Consider the following 19,290-nt stretch of genomic DNA (forward strand, 5'->3'; position numbering starts at 1 on the left):
ATCTCTACGCAGATGACACACAAATCCACTACTCATTTCCATCTAACTCCAAGGAAGCCCCTCGGATGCTGAACCAGTGCCTGGCCGCTGTGGCGGACTGGATGAGGAGGAACAAGCTGAGGATCAATCCTGACAAGACAGAGGCCCTCCTGGTCAGTCGCTCGTCAGATCGGGGTATTGGGTGGCAACCTGTGCTGGACGGGGTTGCACTCCCCCTGAAATCACAGGTCCGCAGTTTGGGAGTCCTCCTGGATTCAGCGTTGACGCTTGAAGCGCAGGTGTCGGCGGTGGCCGGGAGGGCTTTCGCACAACTCAAACTTGTGCGCCAACTGCGACCATACCTCGTGAAGTCTGACTTGACCACGGTGGTCCATGCCCTAGTTACCTCTAGACTGGACTACTGTAATGCGCTCTACGTGGGGCTTCCCTTGAAGACGGCTCGGAAATTACAACTGGTCCAACGCTCGGCTGCCAGATTAATAACTGGGGCGAATTACAGGGAGAGATCTACTCCCCTGTTTAAGGAGCTCCACTGGCTTCCGTTCATTTTCCGATCCCAATTCAAGGTGCAGACCATCATATATAAAGCCCTAAACGGTTTGGGACCCACCTACCTTCGTGACCGTATCTCCTACCATAAACCTGCTCGATCTCTGCGATCGTCAGGGGAGGCCCTCCTGTCGCCACTGCCTTTATCCCAGACCCGCCTTGTAGGAACTAGGGAGAGGGCCTTTTCTGCTGTGGCCCCCCGTTTATGGAACTCATTGCCCATTGAAATCAGGCAAGCCCCCACTCTTTCAGACTTTAGGAAAGATCTAAAAACATGGCTCTTCCGATGTGCTTTCGGAGAGTAACTGTTACATGCTTTTGTTACGCCCCCATTATTTATCCTCTAGACTGTCTGCTATCTTTTCCTTAGTTCCCTGTGGTTTTATTCTTATCCGTTTTCTTATCCTTTTCTCACCCCGAGTTTTAACTGAGTGTCAGTGCGGCCTGCCCTGTTATATTGCTCTTTGGATTTTGTGTTGTACTGTATATGATTCTTTATTGTATTGTTGTAATTGTATTATGATATGTTGTTTTTATATTGTGTTATATTGTATTTTTCCCGGGCATGGCCCCATGTAAGCCGCCCCGAGTCCCCATTGGGGAGATGGTGGCGGGGTATAAATAAAGTTTTATTATTATTATTATTATAAATTAATGTAAGTAATGCTTTTCAAAGGTTTGCTCCCCCTACATTTTATTCAGAGGGGCTGGAACCTCTGGTTTCCTTTACTTCCTGCTGAGGCCCACTTTTTAAAACAGTGCCTAATAAGTTCTTTACTTCAAGTATCATCAGCAAGGTAGGATATAAAAAAAAATTACTTCACTACGTATGTCATGACACTGACCTTCCCTACTCCAGACAGCAGTCAGAGGTTCTGTGTGTTTTCAAGTGGCTAGCTGAGTATCATACAAAATCCTAACAAACAAACAAACGTGTATAGAAGATTTAGTATAATTTTTCTCTAAATTTAGGGATCCAAATGAAACTTAAGAGCTTATATCACTTGAGAGTCTGAATTAAAACATAGTTTATTAGAATTTCACAAACATTGGACAACAGCCACATGATTTCTCTCCAAAGAAAATATGGATCCTTTCCATATGAAAAACACTAAATTTGTTTTATCCAAGAATTTGTGAGGCTTTTTCAGCAATACAATACTTTTAATTCTTAGTGTGGATAAATTAATGGGTACACATTATGTGCTTTCTCAAAACCACAGTATTTTCTGGTGTCAATTTTATTTGTGCCCTGCGTTTTTCCATGGTGGGAAAGCAGAGCACCTTAAACATTATTGAAAATTAGTAACACATAAAATACATTAATTTAAATCATTAAAACATTTTAATACAATATTTTAACGAACACTTTAAAACATTAAAATTCTAGCATGTCCATTTGCACCCAGTTCAGTTATTAAAAGCCAACATAAGGTTGTTTGTCAGGTGGCAGAATGACAACAGGAAAAGACCTCTCTACATGGAGCTGCCTTTGAAAAGTGCTCAGAAACTTCAGTTAGTTCAAAGAGCAGCAGCCAGACTGCTAACTGCAGCTGGCTATAGGAAGCACACAACTCTGCTGTTGCAACAGCTCTACTGGCTGCCAACAGGTTTCTGGGCACAATTAAAAGTGCTGGTTTTAACCTGCAAAGCCCTATATCGCTCTGGTCAAGGTTATCTGAAGGACCATATCTCTTTCTATGAATCTGGTATACATCTATGATCAACTGGAGAGGGTCTTCTCTCTGTCCCACCTGCTCAAGCGTGTTTGGTGGGAACTCAGGAAAGGGCCTTTTCGGTGGCTGCGCCCAGACCATGGAACTCTTTCCCAAGAGAGACCAGGATGGTACCATCCCTGCTGGCTTTCTGCAAGCAGGTGAATACCTTTCTCTGCCAGCACGTATTTAGAGAAGGATAAGGGACACACTTCTGAGGAAGTTGTGAGTGGGATTTTGGGGGGATTATGTGGTTTTAAAATTTCATTGTATTTATAATGTTTTAATTATGTTTAACCAGACACACATTGGAGATGAGGATGCTACGATCTACAGCTGGCGCCACACGCCTTGACCACATCAGTAACAATGACATCCAGCAATGCTTTAGCATTGCTCCAATTGCGGACAAATTACTAGAATCATGCCTCACATGGTATGGTCATACTCTCCGAGGTGAAGACGGGTCCATTTGCAAGATTGCTCTTGATTTAGCATTGCCTGGGAAGAGACCAAAGGGATGACCAAAACAGTGCTGGCTGGACACGTTGCACAACAATCTGATGACTGCTGGCCTACACCCTGACCAGGCGCACAACAGGGTGAAATGGCACCAACAAACCAGTAAAGCGGACCCCGCCATCAAGCAGGACAAACACTGAAGAAAAATAATAAGAACCAGACACACTATATCCAGTACCTTCACTCACTTCCTCAGACCATTGCAACCCACACCAATGACTGATCAAGATCAAACTTGGCACACATACACCCCATCACCCACTTTATGTCCTGTTGCGGTTTGAGGAACAATGGACCATGGATGATGGGATTTACAGTACTTTCACTCACTTCCCCAGACCACTGCGACCCCCACCAATGTCTGATCAAGACCAAACTTGACACATTGACTCCCCATGACCTACTTTACATCCTGGAGCTGTTTGCAGGGGGATGAACCATGGACTTGCATATGGGAGTTGTAGTTCACCCACACCAACTAAAGCCAACTGACACTGGATCGAGACTAAACTTGGAACAAAGGCAAACAATTCCGTTCTCAAATAACCCGGGCACCGCCGGGTCCCCAAGCTAGTAGTAAATAAATAAAAATAATATATCTTCTGTGAAGGGCATTCTATAATCTAGGAATAGACACTGTGATAACGACTTCCTCACATGTCTCCATAAATCACACCTCTGAAGATGGTGAGACTGAAGAAAGGCCTCTCCTACAGACTACTACAATGTGCTCTGCGTAGGGCTACCCCAGTAGAGTGATCAGAAATTCCAACTGGTTCAAAGATAAGCAACCAGATTGCTTAGAGGAGCTGGGTATAGGGAAGGAACCACCCCCTATTAAAACAACTGCACTAGCTACCAGCAGTTTGTTTCCAGGCGCAATTCAAGGTGCTGGCCTTAGCCTATAATGCCCAGCCTACCTAACGACTGGATCCTCCTCCTATGAACCTACATTAGACCTGAAGTCATAAGGAGAGGCCCTGCTCTCGGTCCCACCATCACCCCAAGTGCGATTGGTGGGAACGAGAGAGAGGGCCTTTTGGTGGTTGCCCCGCATCTCTGGTACTCCCTTCCTAAAGAAGTCAGAATGGCTTCCTTTTAGTGTTCAGGAATCAAGTAAAAACATATCTGTGGAAACAGGCCTTCCCTGAAGAAGGGCCGGGCTGTGGCGCAACTGGTTAGTAGCCAGCAGCAATAAATCACCACTGACCGTGAGGTCATTAGTTCGAAGCCCGGGTCAGGGATAAAGCTCCCGACCATTAATAGCCTAGCTTGCTGCCAGCCTAAGCAGCTCGAAAACAGATGTGTCTGTAAGTAGAGAATTCTAGATACCACTTAATGCGGGGAGGCACTTAATTTATGACATCATAAAACTGCCGGTGGCACGTGAAGAACATGAGGAAGTACTACCATCAAAAAGGACTCAGTGCCACAGTGGATGATGAAGTGGCAGCTCTCCCTGTGGCCAGAATCGAGCGTTCCCTCATGAAGCCGGAAGCTGGAAAAATGTTAAAATAGCCTCTATTTTCTGTCTGTATATGTGGTAGGACTGATAATAGCATTGTATGTTTGCCATGTATATGTGCATTGTAATCCGGCCTGAGTCCCCTTTGAGGTGAAAAGGGCGGAATATATATACTGTAAATAAATAAATAAATGCCAAATCTATTGGGTGCAATATTTGTGTTTATGATTGTGTTTATGGTGGTGCTGTTTATTTTTTATTGAATGTTATGTTTTTGCTTTTTATATGTTGTCCACCACTTTGAGTCCCAACCAGGGAGAAAAGTGGGAAAGAAATGAATAAATAAATAATGCCAAAGAGAGCCAGCATAGCATAGTGTGATGAACCATGGGCCTTGTAGTCCTGCTCAGGACATTGTAATCCCTGATGAAGATGAAAACTTGGGTTTTTTACCTTCCCAGTCTGAACTGGATTCCTCTCAGCCAGATCCTTCCCAGGCAGATCTGGAAACCTTGCACCTGCAAGAAAGTTGTGCCCCAGAAGTATGTCAAACAACCCCAGAGCCTACTTCTCCCGTGTTCTTGCGCCGGGAGTTTTGTAAACAACAGAGAAGTTTGGATTCAGCTTCGCGCAGGAGTGCGAGGATAGCAGCTAAGAATGTTGCCAATTAACATTGGTTCTCGTGAGAATCTTTAAGGAGTTTAACATCTGGTCTCAGAGTTTTAGCTTTCGTTTCTGATTCCCAGAGAACCGCTTTGGTGAGAAAGTTGGACTCTATATAGGTGTTTTGCCCGCGTAGCAACTTCGCGGAGTCAATTCGTCAGCCTACGGAGCGAGTTGTGTCTGGACAGCGCGCTCCGATTCAAGCCTCGCTTCAGCTCAAGCCTTGCCTTGCTATCCAGCCTTCGCCTTGCTTCCCAGCCTTTGTTTACCGACGGACTTTGCCTTGTTTCCCAGGACTAATCCTTGCCTTGTTTCACGGATTTTACCAAGTTATTCCACGGACCTTGTTCTTGTTCTTAGTTACCTTGTTCCACGTTCAAGCCTTGTTTCAAGTATCAAGTTATTTCCTAGCCACGCTCAAGTTTTATGGACTAAGGACCTTGTCATCTCCCTCACTTTGCTTGGCAAAGTGAGTGTTTCGGTTATTGGATTACAACTTTGGACCTTAATATTTCTTATTGGACATTGCTTTTTTGGACTAATTCTGACCTTTCCTGAAGGGTCTAATTCTGGACTATTTTCTATACTTGTTTTTATTAACTTTATATATTCCTTCAATAAAGATATTAGTTAGATTCTGGCCTCTGTGTATGGTTATTGGTGCCTCTGCCGCCTGGGTCGTGACAGTTTGACTCCGCCACCCATAAGCACCAACTAACCGAGGCCAGGATGTCTACCGGAGCCGCGCCGGCTGGACAGCCGCTCAGCTACACCATCAGCAAGGACGAAGTGGACCGCATCCGTGACAGACTCAACGCGCAGGATGGAGAAATAAAAGGGTTGAGGGAGCGCGGAGTTCGCCTCCCGGCCATGGCGTTGCCTACCAAGTTTTCTGGAGAAGCTGCTAAGGTTCATGTTTTCCGCCGCCAATGTCAAGCTTATCTAGAGGCCCGTGATGCCGAGTTTCCCCAAGAAGACATCAAGGTGGCGTGGGTCTACAGTCTTCTAGACGGACCAGCGGCTAGCTGGGCGACGGCCCTGTTTGATCAAGCCTCCCCCCACCTAAGTTCAGCACAACGCTTCTTGGATCACCTTAAGGAGACCTGGGGAATCGAGGACAATTTGGAGGCAGCCGGTCACAAACTCCGGCGCCTCCTTCAAGGAGACAGACCCATGTCTCAGTACATAGCCGAGTTCCGCGTGCTGGCCCACAACACCGGCTGGAACGATGTAGCCCTCAGAGGACAATTTCGGGAGGGTCTCAACATTGAAATGCTGGAAGAAATCTCCAAGGTGGATCCTCCCCAGACCCTCGAGGCACTCATTGATCAATGTTTACGGGCTGAAGTCATGATTGCCAACAGGAAACAATGGGTTCGAGGCCAGGGCGGTAGAGCCGGGGCAAAACCCCCCGCTCCCGCCAGTGTTCAGCCACGTCCGGTGTGGAGACCCCCGCCGCCAACCCCATACCCCAGAGGAGGCGAGGAGGTGCCGATGCAGTTGGGCAATGTGCGTCCCAGACTAGATGCCGCCGAGAAGGCCCGTCGTCAACGCTTGAACCTCTGCTGGTACTGCGGGAACGGGGGCCACTTCGCCAGAGAGTGCCCAGCCAAAGGGAAGCCTGCCGCCCGTCTTGCGGCGGCGTCCTCCACGGAGTCGAAGGCGTCTGAGCCGACTGGCACACAGCCGGCGGGGGAAGCCAACGACCGGGTGTAGAGAGGCTCGCCAACCCGGTCAAAAAATCCATCCAAGAGCCGCCAACCGGGGTCCTGTTCCTTCTCGTGGTCACATTATGGTCAGCAAAAAGGGGACCCGTCATGATCCACGCCATGATAGACTCTGGAGCTACCAACAATTTCATCGATAGAGAGTATGCCGACTCTCTGGGATTACAATATCATGATTTCAAGAATGCCCGTGTGGTGCAAGCCATAGACGGCCGTCCCCTCAAGACGGGCCCCGTAAGCCAGTGGTCGGAACCCACCAGGATGTGGATAAGGGAACATATGGAAGAGATTTCCTTCTTTGTTACCGAGGTTCCCCATTTCCCTGTGATTTTGGGAATTCCATGGCTGACACTCCACGACCCTAACATCTCCTGGTCCAACAGAGAACTGCAGTTTGCTTCACCGTACTGCCAAAACCATTGCCTCGTAGCCAAGGTATGCCATGCCACAGACTCCGAGCCCATCATCACCTTGCCAAAGAAGTACTCCGAGTATTGGGATGTATTCAATGAGAAAGAAGCCGAAAAATTACCCCCACATAGACCTTATGACTGTGCCATTGACTTGGTGGAGGGGGCCCCGATCCCGCGAGGGCATCTCTACTCCCTGACTGAACCAGAGCAAGAAGCTCTCAGGGAATTCTTAGAGACAAACCTTCGCAAGGGGTTCATCAGACCCTCTCAATCCCCAGCCGCCTCCCCAGTGATGTTTGTGAAGAAGAAGTCAGGGGAATTACGCTTGGTGGTGGACTACAGAGCATTGAACAATATCACCAAGCGGAACAGCTATCCCCTGCCCTTAATCTCGGATCTACTGGACCGACTTCGAGGAGCCAAGGTCTACACCAAGCTGGATCTTCGGGGGGCTTATAATCTAGTTCGCATCAGAGAAGGGGACGAGTGGAAGACCGCCTTCCAGACTAAATTCGGATTATTCGAGTCCCGAGTTATGAATTTCGGTTTATGCGGAGCTCCCGCAACGTTCCAGCATTTTGTCAACGATATTTTTCAGGACTATCTAGACAGATTCTTGATAATCTACCTGGACGATTTTTTGGTGTTTTCCAGATCACAATCAGAACATGAGAACCACGTCAAAATGGTGTTGCAACGACTGCGGGATCATGGACTTTATGCCAAGCTAGAAAAATGCGCTTTTGATCTACAAGAGGTAGATTTCCTTGGCTACCGCATCTCGCCTCTAGGGCTTTCCATGGATCCAGCCAAAGTTTCAGCAGTATTGGAATGGCGGGCGCCAACTAACAAGAAAGAGGTGCAGCGTTTCTTGGGGTTCGCGAACTACTACCGCAAGTTCATTCCAGATTTTGCCCGCTGGTCCGACCCCATCACTAGCTGCATCCGTGGAAAGCAGCCTTTCCGCTGGACTGATCAAGCAGAGAAAGGGTTCCAGCAACTGAAGAAACTATTCACCTCCCAGCCAATTCTACAGCACCCAAATCCTGGAACCCCTTTTGTGGTGCAAGCGGACGCCTCTGATGTGGCAATTGGGGCTGTACTCTTACAACCGGTGGGAGATCACCTCCACCCCTGTGCCTTTTATTCTCGTCAACTAACCACACCAGAGAGGAATTACACCATTTGGGAAAAAGAACTACTGGCCATAAAGGCAGCCTTTGAAACTTGGAGACATTGGCTAGAAGGGGCCAAATTCCCCATTGAAGTCCACACTGATCATCGTAATCTAGAACATCTAAGAACTGCCCGCAAACTAAATCAGAGGCAGCAACGTTGGGCTTTATTCTTTGAACGTTTCAACTTCCAGATCCATTATGTGACCCCAGCTCAAACCAAGCAAGCAGACGCCCTGTCACGTAAACCGGAATACGCTGCAGGACGCAAGGAGACCTTTGAATCCCAACTGCTACAACCTGAGAACTTTGCCACGCTCACAGTGGGGAACACCAAATCCAGTCCCATTGGTTCAACTTCCCCTACTCCAGGACCCATCTGTGCTCAAGAAATCAGGGCTAGTCAGCAAGCAGATGCCTGGGCGCAGGACCAACTTCGCCAAGGTCTGCATTTTCCCTTTTCGCTTAAAGATGGGCTGCTCTGCTATAGAAATCATGTTTATATCCCACCCGGACCGGGCAGGGAAAAAGCGCTTCGTCTGTGTCATGACTGCAAACCAGCAGGACACTTCGGACTATTTAAAACCATGCATTTGATCCTAAGAGATTTTTGGTGGCCCAAGATCCGCAAGGATGTGGAAAAATATGTCAACACCTGCCCAGTATGCCAGCGCTCCAAGATACGAAGGGAGAAGCCCTCAGGGCTTTTGCACCCCCTTCCTACCCCATCTCGCCCATGGGAAATAATTTCCGCGGATTTCATCACTGACCTACCACCTTCCTGTGGATTCACCACGATCTTAGTGGTGGTGGACCTATTCACCAAGTTAGCCCATTTCATTCCCTGCGAAGGCCTCCCCACGGCCAAAGAAACTGCGGATCTATTTCTTCAGCATGTTTTCAGACTACATGGATTGCCCAAGAGTTTAGTCACAGACCGTGGATCTCAATTCACCTCTCGTTTTTGGAAGGCACTACAAAAACTACTGGGCATAGACTCTCGCTTATCTTCAGCTCATCATCCCCAAACAGATGGGCAAACGGAGCGCACCAATGCCACTTTGGAGCAGTATCTTCGCTGTTATGTAAACTACCAACAGGACAATTGGGCTTCTCTGTTACCACTGTCTGAGTTTGCCTACAATAATGGAGTTCAAGCTTCTACAAAAGAAACGCCGTTCTTTGCAAACTACGGTTTCCATCCACGTTTCTTTCCCCCTGTCATTGAAACTTCAGAAGTTCCCGCAGCAGAAGATTGGCTGCAGGAACTCACAGCGGTGCAACAACTTTTGCTCCAGCAACTGGACCAAGCCAAGGAGGACTATAAACGCCACGCTGACAAACACCGCCAGCCGGGCCCCGAAATCAAGGTAGGAGATCGGGTTTTTCTGTCCACTCGCTTTCTGCCCTCCCACCGCCCATGCCGGAAGTTAGATGCCCGCTTCATTGGCCCCTATCCAGTGGTGGCGCAATTAAACCCCGTGACTTTCAAACTCCAACTTCCGCGTTCAATGCGCATTCACCCAGTGTTTCACCGTTCCCTGCTCCTTCCGGCGGATGGTGTGCGTCCTGATACAGACCAACCGGCCCCCCCTCCTGTTTTGATGAATGGGGAGGAGGAGTTCGAGGTTGAGGACATTTTGGATTCTCGCTTTCATCGCCGCCGCCTACAATATCTCATTGACTGGGTGGGTTTTGGGCCTGAGGAACGCTCTTGGGAAGACGCCTCCACAGTCCATGCTCCTGATCTAACCCGTCGCTTCCATCTGACCTATCCCACCAAACCGCAACCTCGCGCCTCGGGGAGAGGACCCCAGTTTGGGAGGGGCCCTGAGGAGGGGGATAGTGTGATGAACCATGGGCCTTGTAGTCCTGCTCAGGACATTGTAATCCCTGATGAAGATGAAAACTTGGGTTTTTTACCTTCCCAGTCTGAACTGGATTCCTCTCAGCCAGATCCTTCCCAGGCAGATCTGGAAACCTTGCACCTGCAAGAAAGTTGTGCCCCAGAAGTATGTCAAACAACCCCAGAGCCTACTTCTCCCGTGTTCTTGCGCCGGGAGTTTTGTAAACAACAGAGAAGTTTGGATTCAGCTTCGCGCAGGAGTGCGAGGATAGCAGCTAAGAATGTTGCCAATTAACATTGGTTCTCGTGAGAATCTTTAAGGAGTTTAACATCTGGTCTCAGAGTTTTAGCTTTCGTTTCTGATTCCCAGAGAACCGCTTTGGTGAGAAAGTTGGACTCTATATAGGTGTTTTGCCCGCGTAGCAACTTCGCGGAGTCAATTCGTCAGCCTACGGAGCGAGTTGTGTCTGGACAGCGCGCTCCGATTCAAGCCTCGCTTCAGCTCAAGCCTTGCCTTGCTATCCAGCCTTCGCCTTGCTTCCCAGCCTTTGTTTACCGACGGACTTTGCCTTGTTTCCCAGGACTAATCCTTGCCTTGTTTCACGGATTTTACCAAGTTATTCCACGGACCTTGTTCTTGTTCTTAGTTACCTTGTTCCACGTTCAAGCCTTGTTTCAAGTATCAAGTTATTTCCTAGCCACGCTCAAGTTTTATGGACTAAGGACCTTGTCATCTCCCTCACTTTGCTTGGCAAAGTGAGTGTTTCGGTTATTGGATTACAACTTTGGACCTTAATATTTCTTATTGGACATTGCTTTTTTGGACTAATTCTGACCTTTCCTGAAGGGTCTAATTCTGGACTATTTTCTATACTTGTTTTTATTAACTTTATATATTCCTTCAATAAAGATATTAGTTAGATTCTGGCCTCTGTGTATGGTTATTGGTGCCTCTGCCGCCTGGGTCGTGACACATAGTGATATGCAGAGCCTAGGTATTTTTCAAGTGTAGGCGAATAGAATTTTGGCGCCCCCCCCCCAAACCAATCACTGAAAAGTAAAAGCGTTGGATAAGCAAAAATATTGGATAATAAGGAGTAATTAAGGAAAAGCCCCCATATGTTTTGCGCCCCAAGCGACCGCTTAATTCGCCTCATTGTTGGACCGGCTCTGGTGATATGTTAGACTACGACTCGAGACCAGGATTGCTCAGCCATGTAAATACACTAAGTGACCTTCACACACTCTCTCAGCCTCAAAGGAAGGCAAAGAGAAACCCTCTCTGGAGAAATTCTGCCAAGAAAACCGTGATAGGGTAATCATAAATCAGAAATTACTTGAAAGCAAACAACAACAACAACAACAACATATAAACTTGGGAAGGCTCATATAGGGATATATAGTTCTCTAGATAATCTGGACCAGAGACATATAAAGCTGGACTGGTTAAATTCAACTCTTTAAGTTGTGTCAGGTAAAGGTTCATAAGTTTTAACAGGGATGCTATGTTTTGTTAGTCCCCAAACTACTCTAATTACTCAAATCTAATGCTCACCTTTTTGGCTAATTGTCCTTGCCAAACTTAGGGTGCACATTAGATTTGTGTCATACAGTCATCTTAGTGCTGACCAAAGGGAAAGCTGCTTCAGGAACACCTGGAGCTCCTCCTATTTGAAGGATGACATCTCTATTTAATGGCCATGGCTTAGTGCTATGCCATCCTAGGATTTGTAGTCTGGTGAAGCAGCATTTGGCAGAGAAGGCTCAAGACCTTTCAAAACTACATGATTCTATAGCATTGAGCCAGGGCAGTTCAAGTGCATTCTACAGCATAGAATGCATCCCAAGGTTTTCCTTTCCATTACTGGAAGCTTTGGTGTCCTAAAAACTTTTTTTAAAGAAGGAATTTAAAACACATTTGTTTACTGATCTAGTAAGAGCAAACTAAACAGTATTTTAACTACATCATGCATCATCATAGCTACATGAGACATCTCCAGGAACTAGTGCAGGTGACTCAATTCAGAAAATTCAGAATCTGAGGAAAGGACAAAATTTGTACAAGGTTCATCAAAGGAGATAGAGGTATGACATGAGAAAGTGCATTCATAACAGAACAGGTTGCTGAGCAAAGAATAAAAAGATTGAATTTTCCTGGAGATTGTTTTTTATCTGAAATAACATGATTTCAAGTATGTCAATTCTATAGGACAGTTCATATTAACAAAGCACATGCTATTAAAATGTAGGATCAATGTTAACATAGGCCACATTGGATTAAAACAGAAAAAAGTGTTAAAACACTGTAAGTAATCATAAGAAATTTATTACACTGTATTGTAAGATATAACATACACACACTAGTCAGCAAAGGAGTGTGCATCGTCTTCTGCTCCCTACTAAAATATTTCTTGTTTTACAGCAGAAAAGGTAGTCATGGAGGTGGAACATTGAGCAATGCTTCTCAAGGGAATGTGAAATCTTCAAAAGGTGTCATCAAGCCATTCCCTCATCCATCTCACTGAACCAATACACTACATGAAAGTTGCATGGAACACCTTCCAGGACTGGCACTTCATGGTCTCGGTCTAGCCTTTCCTATAAGAAATACCAGATGGAGGGGGAATATTGGATACTGCTTGTAGAAATTATATGAGGCCTGACAAATATACTCTTGTCCTCAGTCTCATTCCAGGAAAAAAAATATCAGATAGAGGGGAACATTGGAGAAAATCCCTTGAAGGTGTTTTATGCAACTTCAGGATCCATTGCACCTCACTCCCCCACAAAGTTTAATACGGATATTGAGTGTTGAGAAAGGAAAGGGCCTGGTGACTAAATTTTGTCTTGACTGCTAGTTTGGGAATTTAACTCATGAATGCTGGGAATAGATAATTTTTTTTGAACAGGTTTAATTTTGCTGTGGCTGTTTATTTTGTCTTCTAATCTAAAGGGTTTAAAGATGAAATTTTATTATTTGCTTTACAGTGGTATTGTAGAGTACTTGCTTTCTAACAAATAAGGAATGAACTCTAAAAACCACACCTAGATTGATACATGGAAAAATCTTCATTCAATCTTTTTTTTATATATAAAAAAACAATTCATAAAATGATAAAATCATGATCTTGGACAAGTCCTAACAGTAATTTTTTCAAGCTATTATGGTTTTAGATGTTTCTTCAATGAACTAAAAAGAGAATTAGATGTGGGATTACACATTAGCAGTATCTCAAAAATATGATTACAAAAGATATGAGAAGTGATATAAAAGAAAAGCCGTGAGTCTGTCTCCTCTAGTAACCTCTTTTCCCTTTCTCTCCTGAGTTAGTGTCTTTGGGGCTAAAGCTTTGTTTTTTTCATTTCCATAATACTTCAGCCAGCTGTCTCCTATCACATAGCAGACTTTCTCCTTATTCAATCTGTTCTCCCGCTATATGTTCTAAGTAGTGTTTTTTTTCTCTCCATTTTTCCAGCGCTATTCCAGCATCTTCATTTGCTTCTCTCTCCTATTTGCCAGATGCTTCCCTATTTGTCCTCAGTAGCAACTGCAGTGGAAAAAGTAGGGACTAGCTACAGTGAAAAGAGAAAAGATCCCCTATATGAATTGTGGTGAACCTATGGTACATGTGGTAGAAGGGGCACGCTCGTCATCCCTCCCTTATAGCCTTCAAGTTGTTTCAGATCTAGGGAGACCACAAGGCAATCCTATCACAGAGATTCCTTGTCAAAAATTTTCAAAGGGGATTTGCCTTAGTCTTCCTCAGAGGCTGAGAGAGTGTAACTTGTCTAATGTCATCCAGTGTCACATGGTGGGTTCAGAGCCATAGTCTGAGGCTAAAACCATTACACCATGCTGTCTGAATTCCTTCTCTCTCTTTCTCCTACTTACCTTTCTTTCTTCATTTTTATTTCTTTCTTTCTCCTTCCTTCTATTTCCTCCCTCTCTTTATTTGTTTCTCACTTTCTCCCTCCTTCCCTTTCTTTCTTCCTTTTCTCCTTCCCTCTTTTTCCTACCTCCCTTTTTTCCTTTCCTTTCTTTTTCTACTTTTCTCTCTCCTTCTTCCTTCCTAGGGGCTGTTGTGGTTCAGGCAGATGAAGATGAGGGAATTGGGGTTTCAGGGCCCGGGAGAATGATAGTTGGTTCTTTAGATGAGGAAAAGGAGGGGATTTCAGAGTAAGATGCTGTCTGTGAGATGGAGTTTGAAAGTGAAACTGTTCTGGAATTCAGTAGATAGGGAGAGGACCTTTCACCCACAAGGGCTTGGATTTGAGAGATAGTTCATTCAAGGGAACAGCTGGGTTAGAAGAAATATTGCTTCTGGGGCGGAGGGAGAACTTCAGATGCAGGAAATCTGAAAGAATCCATGAGAAAGATGCGCAGAAGAAGGGATCTCAAGGTCAAAGAAATGCTTTCATGTTTTGCAGCCCTTAAATCAGTGTGTCCCATTGGGATTTTAGATCAAGCAGTGTTGCTGAACAAGCTAGGATCTCAAGACATGTTTCCAGTTCATGTCCTAGTTCAAGATCCAAGGTAATGGATGCATAGTATAAAAGGTTTTCATAGTCTGGTTTTGGATTCATGTTCATGTTTTGATCCTTGTTTTTATGGATTTACTCTAATGTTGGAGTTTGAGATTTCTGCACTTTGTTCCCTGAAACAGCTTGCAGCTGTTTGGAGTATTACCTTTGGATTATTTTCCTGTTGCCAGTTCTGTCTTTTTGCTTGTATGACTATTTTTCCTCTTTATCTCTTGGATTTTGCCTTTCCATTTTCTATGATGATTTTCCCTTTTTATATGTGTTTTTATCAATAAACTGTTTTACTATTACATTTGGATTCCTGGTTGGTGTGCAACAGTTAGTGTGAACTCTTACTGGGGCGCAACAGGGGCACGTGGTGGTGAGGGGGGGAGGGAGGAAGGCAAGTGGTGGCGAAGGGGCAGTGACGGTGAGATGCAGCAGGGGATGTATGACAATAGCGGGGAGGGCAAGCGAGGATTGAAAGTGAGCTGCAACAATGACAGCGAGGGGTGCACAGCAACGGCAAGGGCAGGTGAGGAGAGTGGTGGGCCAAATGCAGCCTGCAGGCTGTGTATTGTGCAGGCCTGCTCGAAAGAAAGCCTTCCGGCCACAGAAATCAAATTCTTGATGCAATGTTAATTTTACATGCTATTATCTTTCACAAAGTCCTAGTTAAGGGGTGGTGTTATGTAGTGCTCAAATCTCATCGGATAGACTTAGCTATACAATTGAAAACATTACAAATCAAAGGCTTATTTGTTTTAAAACAAATACATCTTCTCAACAAAAGCTACATTTCAGAACTGAATGACTGAAAGATCCTGCCAAACAGAACAAATGCTGCAAAAAAGAAAGAAAGAAAAGTAGGAACCTCGTGCCTAAGATTATGAATTTAGTGAAGGCATACGTTTTGGTTCTATTGCTCAGTTAAGATTCTATTGCTTCATAGGAATGCAAGACTTATGACTGTTACCAAATGTAAGTATCTGAAGTACAGCATTATATACGTCTCATAACCTTATTAACATAGGCCACAATTCTGCTGTTCAGTTCGAACTTAAGAAACCCTTATGAATCAGTTTTTGAATGGTGAGTCAACATATGGGTAAATCCCACTGATGTAACAAGTCTACTCTAGTCAGGAGTAACAACAGGATTTTGGTCAAAATTCTATAACAATGTGATTATCAAGATCTCACTGGTTGTAATAATGAAAAAGTATTCATCTTTTAAAATATTTTTGAGTATAAAAACAAATATCAGATCAATGTCAAGACTCATATCCTTCCTTTCAAACATACATATATTAATTTAATATGTTATAGCAAAAATTTTCACAAAAAAAAAAAACTACCATTTACAGTGAGGACAACAGAGAGAGCCATCTCAGTAACTGATTCCAGGTTGTGAGACTCCTAACCATGGAAGGTATGATTGGACCCCTCTATGCTCTGCTGAATGGCAAAGTCTTTTTATTTACATAGGTTTTTGCTTCTAAGTTGTTATAGCAGGTGATTTTTGTATTTTTTTAAAGAGTGTGCTGCACTTTTTATTATGTCTAGATATTAGATAGACATAATCTAATCTTTTATTAGATATATTTTAAACTATTTTAAGGTTGTGTGTATAACAGAATATCTGTCAGATCTTGAAAACTAAGCAGGGTCATCCCTGGTTAGTATAGAGACTACCAATTAATACAATGAGTTTCAGGCTGTATTCCAGAGGAAGGAACTGGTAAAACCATTTCTGAATATTCTTTGCCTAAAAAACTCCTATGAAATTTATGGGATCACCATTGGTCAACCTGCAACTTGAAGGCAGAGACACACACAAGGTGCCTTGAGTCCTGTCCACAGAGAAAGGGGTATAAACATTAAATAATTTTGTAAGATCACACTAAATTTTAAAATAAATGATTCCCTCCCTTGTGTGAGTGAAGAGCAGGTCAATGCTACTCAAAGCAGGGGTCCATGGATTGATCCTCAACTCAGGCTGGTCCATGAAAACATGTTCAGGAGAAAAAGAATTGTGATCTCTGGCATAGTGGGAGGAAGGAACTGTTGGTACACCACATCAGTGAAAAGATGATGCCACCAGTATAGCTGCCTATTTTTAGTTCATCTCCTAGTGGATTGCCACATGCAACACAATGAAACAATACAAAACTGCTGTATTCATGCAGAAAAATTTAAAAAATGCCTTGTGTGGCAATGTAGAGGAAACTCTTCCAATGGATGTGTCCCAAAATTCAGGACATCCTGACTCACAAACTCAAATATGAAACGGACTTTTATGACATCTACAAGGGAAGCAGAAAGACAGAATTTGAACAAAACAAAACAGGATATACATATATATACATACTAGCTTGGGGACCCGGCGGTGCCCGGGTCATTTGATAAAGGCATTGTTTGCTTGTGTTCCAAGTGTAGTCTCAATCCAATGTCAGCTGGAGTGGTGCGGATGAACTACAGCTGCCATCTGCAAGTCCCATCGTGCATGGTCTATCCCCCGCCAAAAAGTACCAGGATGTAGAGTGAGTCATGGGGGCTCTGTGTATCAAGTTTGGTCCTTATTTGTCATTAGTGGGAGTCACAGTGCTCTCAGGAAGTGAGTGAAGGTATTGCATGTCCCATCATCCATGGTCCATCACCCTCCAAACAACGCTAGGATGTTGAGTAGGTGATGGAGAGTCTATGTGTCAAGTTTAGTCTTGATCAGACATTGGTGGGAGTCGCAGTGTTCCCTGGAAAAGAGTAAAGGTATTGGAAGTCCTATCATCCATGGTCCATCCCCTTTCAAACAGTGGCAGGATGTAGAGTAGGTCATGGGGGATCTGTGTACCAAGTTTGGTCCTTATTTGTCATTGCTGGGGGTGGCAGTGGTTTCGGGGAGTGAGTGAAGATACTGCAAATCCCATCGTCCATGGTCTGTCCTGCCCCAAACTGCAGCAGCATGTAAACCAGGGGTCCCCAAACTAAGGCCCGGGGGCCGGATGCGGCCCTTCAAGGTCATTTACCTGGCCCCCGCCCTCAGTTTTATAATATAATATTTTTATATCATTTTAAATAATATAATATATTGTATATACATATATTGATAATAATATTATGTTATACAATATAATACTAATAATACCATATAATAATATTAATTATATGATATATATTACATATAATATTACAGTATAGTGGTATAGTTCAATATAGTAATATATAATGCTAATATTGTGCTATGCTAATAATATAATATATTGTATGTACATACAGCTGCTCTGAGTCCCCTTCGGGGTGAGAAAGGTGGGATATAAATGTAATAAATAAATGTAGTAAATGAATAAATAAATAAATAATTTTAGACTTAGGCTCGCCCAAAGTCTGAAATGACTTGAAGGCACAACAATCCTAATTAACTTGACTATTTCATTGGCCAGAAGCAGGCCCACACTTCCCATTGAAATCCTGATAGGTTTATGTTGGTTACAATTGTTTTCATTGTTGTTGTTTTGCACTACAAATAAGACATGTGCAGTGTGCATAGGAATTTGTTCTTTTTTTCCCCTCCAAATGATAATTCGGCCCCTCCACAGTCTGAACCGGCCCCTCTGCTTTAAAAGTTTGAGGACCCCTGATGTAAACTGTGTCATATGGTCTATGTGTGCCAAGTTTGGTTCAATTTTGTTATTCCTGGCAGTTGTAGTGGTGTCAGGAAGTGAGTGAAGGTACTGCAAGTCCCATCATCCTTGGTGTGTCCTCTGCCAAACTGCAGCAGGACGTAAAGGGGGTTATGGGAGCACTGTCTGCCAAGTTTGGTCCAGTTCCGTCACTTGTCGGCATGGCAGTGATCTGTGGGAGATGTAACGATGGAAAGTACTACAAATCCCATCATCTGTGTTCCATCCTCCCCCAAACAGCACAAGGCCATAACGTGTGTTATGGGGGATAAGTGTGTCGAGTTTGGTCCAGATCTGTCATTCGTGGCGGTCGTAGTTATCTGTGTAAGTGGCGGCCAATCAGAAAGCTGCCACATACTCGCATACAAACATACAAACAAACACTGACTTTTATTTTATAAATATAGAATAGAATAAGGATTTAGATAGATATAGATATATCTCTATATATAAAAGAGTGATGGCATCAGGGCAGTGGACAAAACAACAAAACTACAGGCCCCCCAACCTCGAAATTTGATAACACAACCCATCATCCACGCCTCTAGGTTGATACAACAAAAAGAAAAGAAAAATAAAGTCCTAATTAGAGGGAAAGGAATAATTGTTTTTATCCAATTGCTGCCATTTAGAGGGCTAATCTCTGCCCACTTAGTCTCCTAGCAACCTACTCAGCCCAGGGGACAGGCACAGTTAGGGTTCAGTTACGCTTCTTCCACAGATTATCAGATTTTAACTGGATTATATGGCAGTGTAGACTCAAGGCCCTTCCACACAGCTATATAACCCATTTAGAATCTTATATTATCTGCTTTGAACTGGATTATCTTGACTCCACACTGCCATATAATCCACTTCAGCGTACATTTTATCCAGCTGTGTAGAAGGAGCCTCATATAATCCAGTTCAAAGCAGATAATATAACATTATAAATATACAGTAGTCTCTCACTTATCCAACATAAACAGGCCGGCAAAACGTCGGATAAGTGAATATGTTGGATAATAAGAAGGGA

At 44.2% G+C, this 19,290-nt stretch overlaps 1 protein-coding gene across 5 annotated transcripts in view; it reads right to left on the reverse strand.

Moving 5' to 3' along the window:
• Positions 1-19,290, reverse strand: part of rapgef6 (Rap guanine nucleotide exchange factor 6) — a 260,059-nt gene that overhangs the window by 224,741 nt on the left and 16,028 nt on the right. The window lies entirely within an intron of this gene.

This window comes from Anolis carolinensis, chromosome 2, assembly GCF_035594765.1.
Source record: "Anolis carolinensis isolate JA03-04 chromosome 2, rAnoCar3.1.pri, whole genome shotgun sequence".
Lineage (NCBI taxonomy): Eukaryota > Metazoa > Chordata > Lepidosauria > Squamata > Dactyloidae > Anolis > Anolis carolinensis.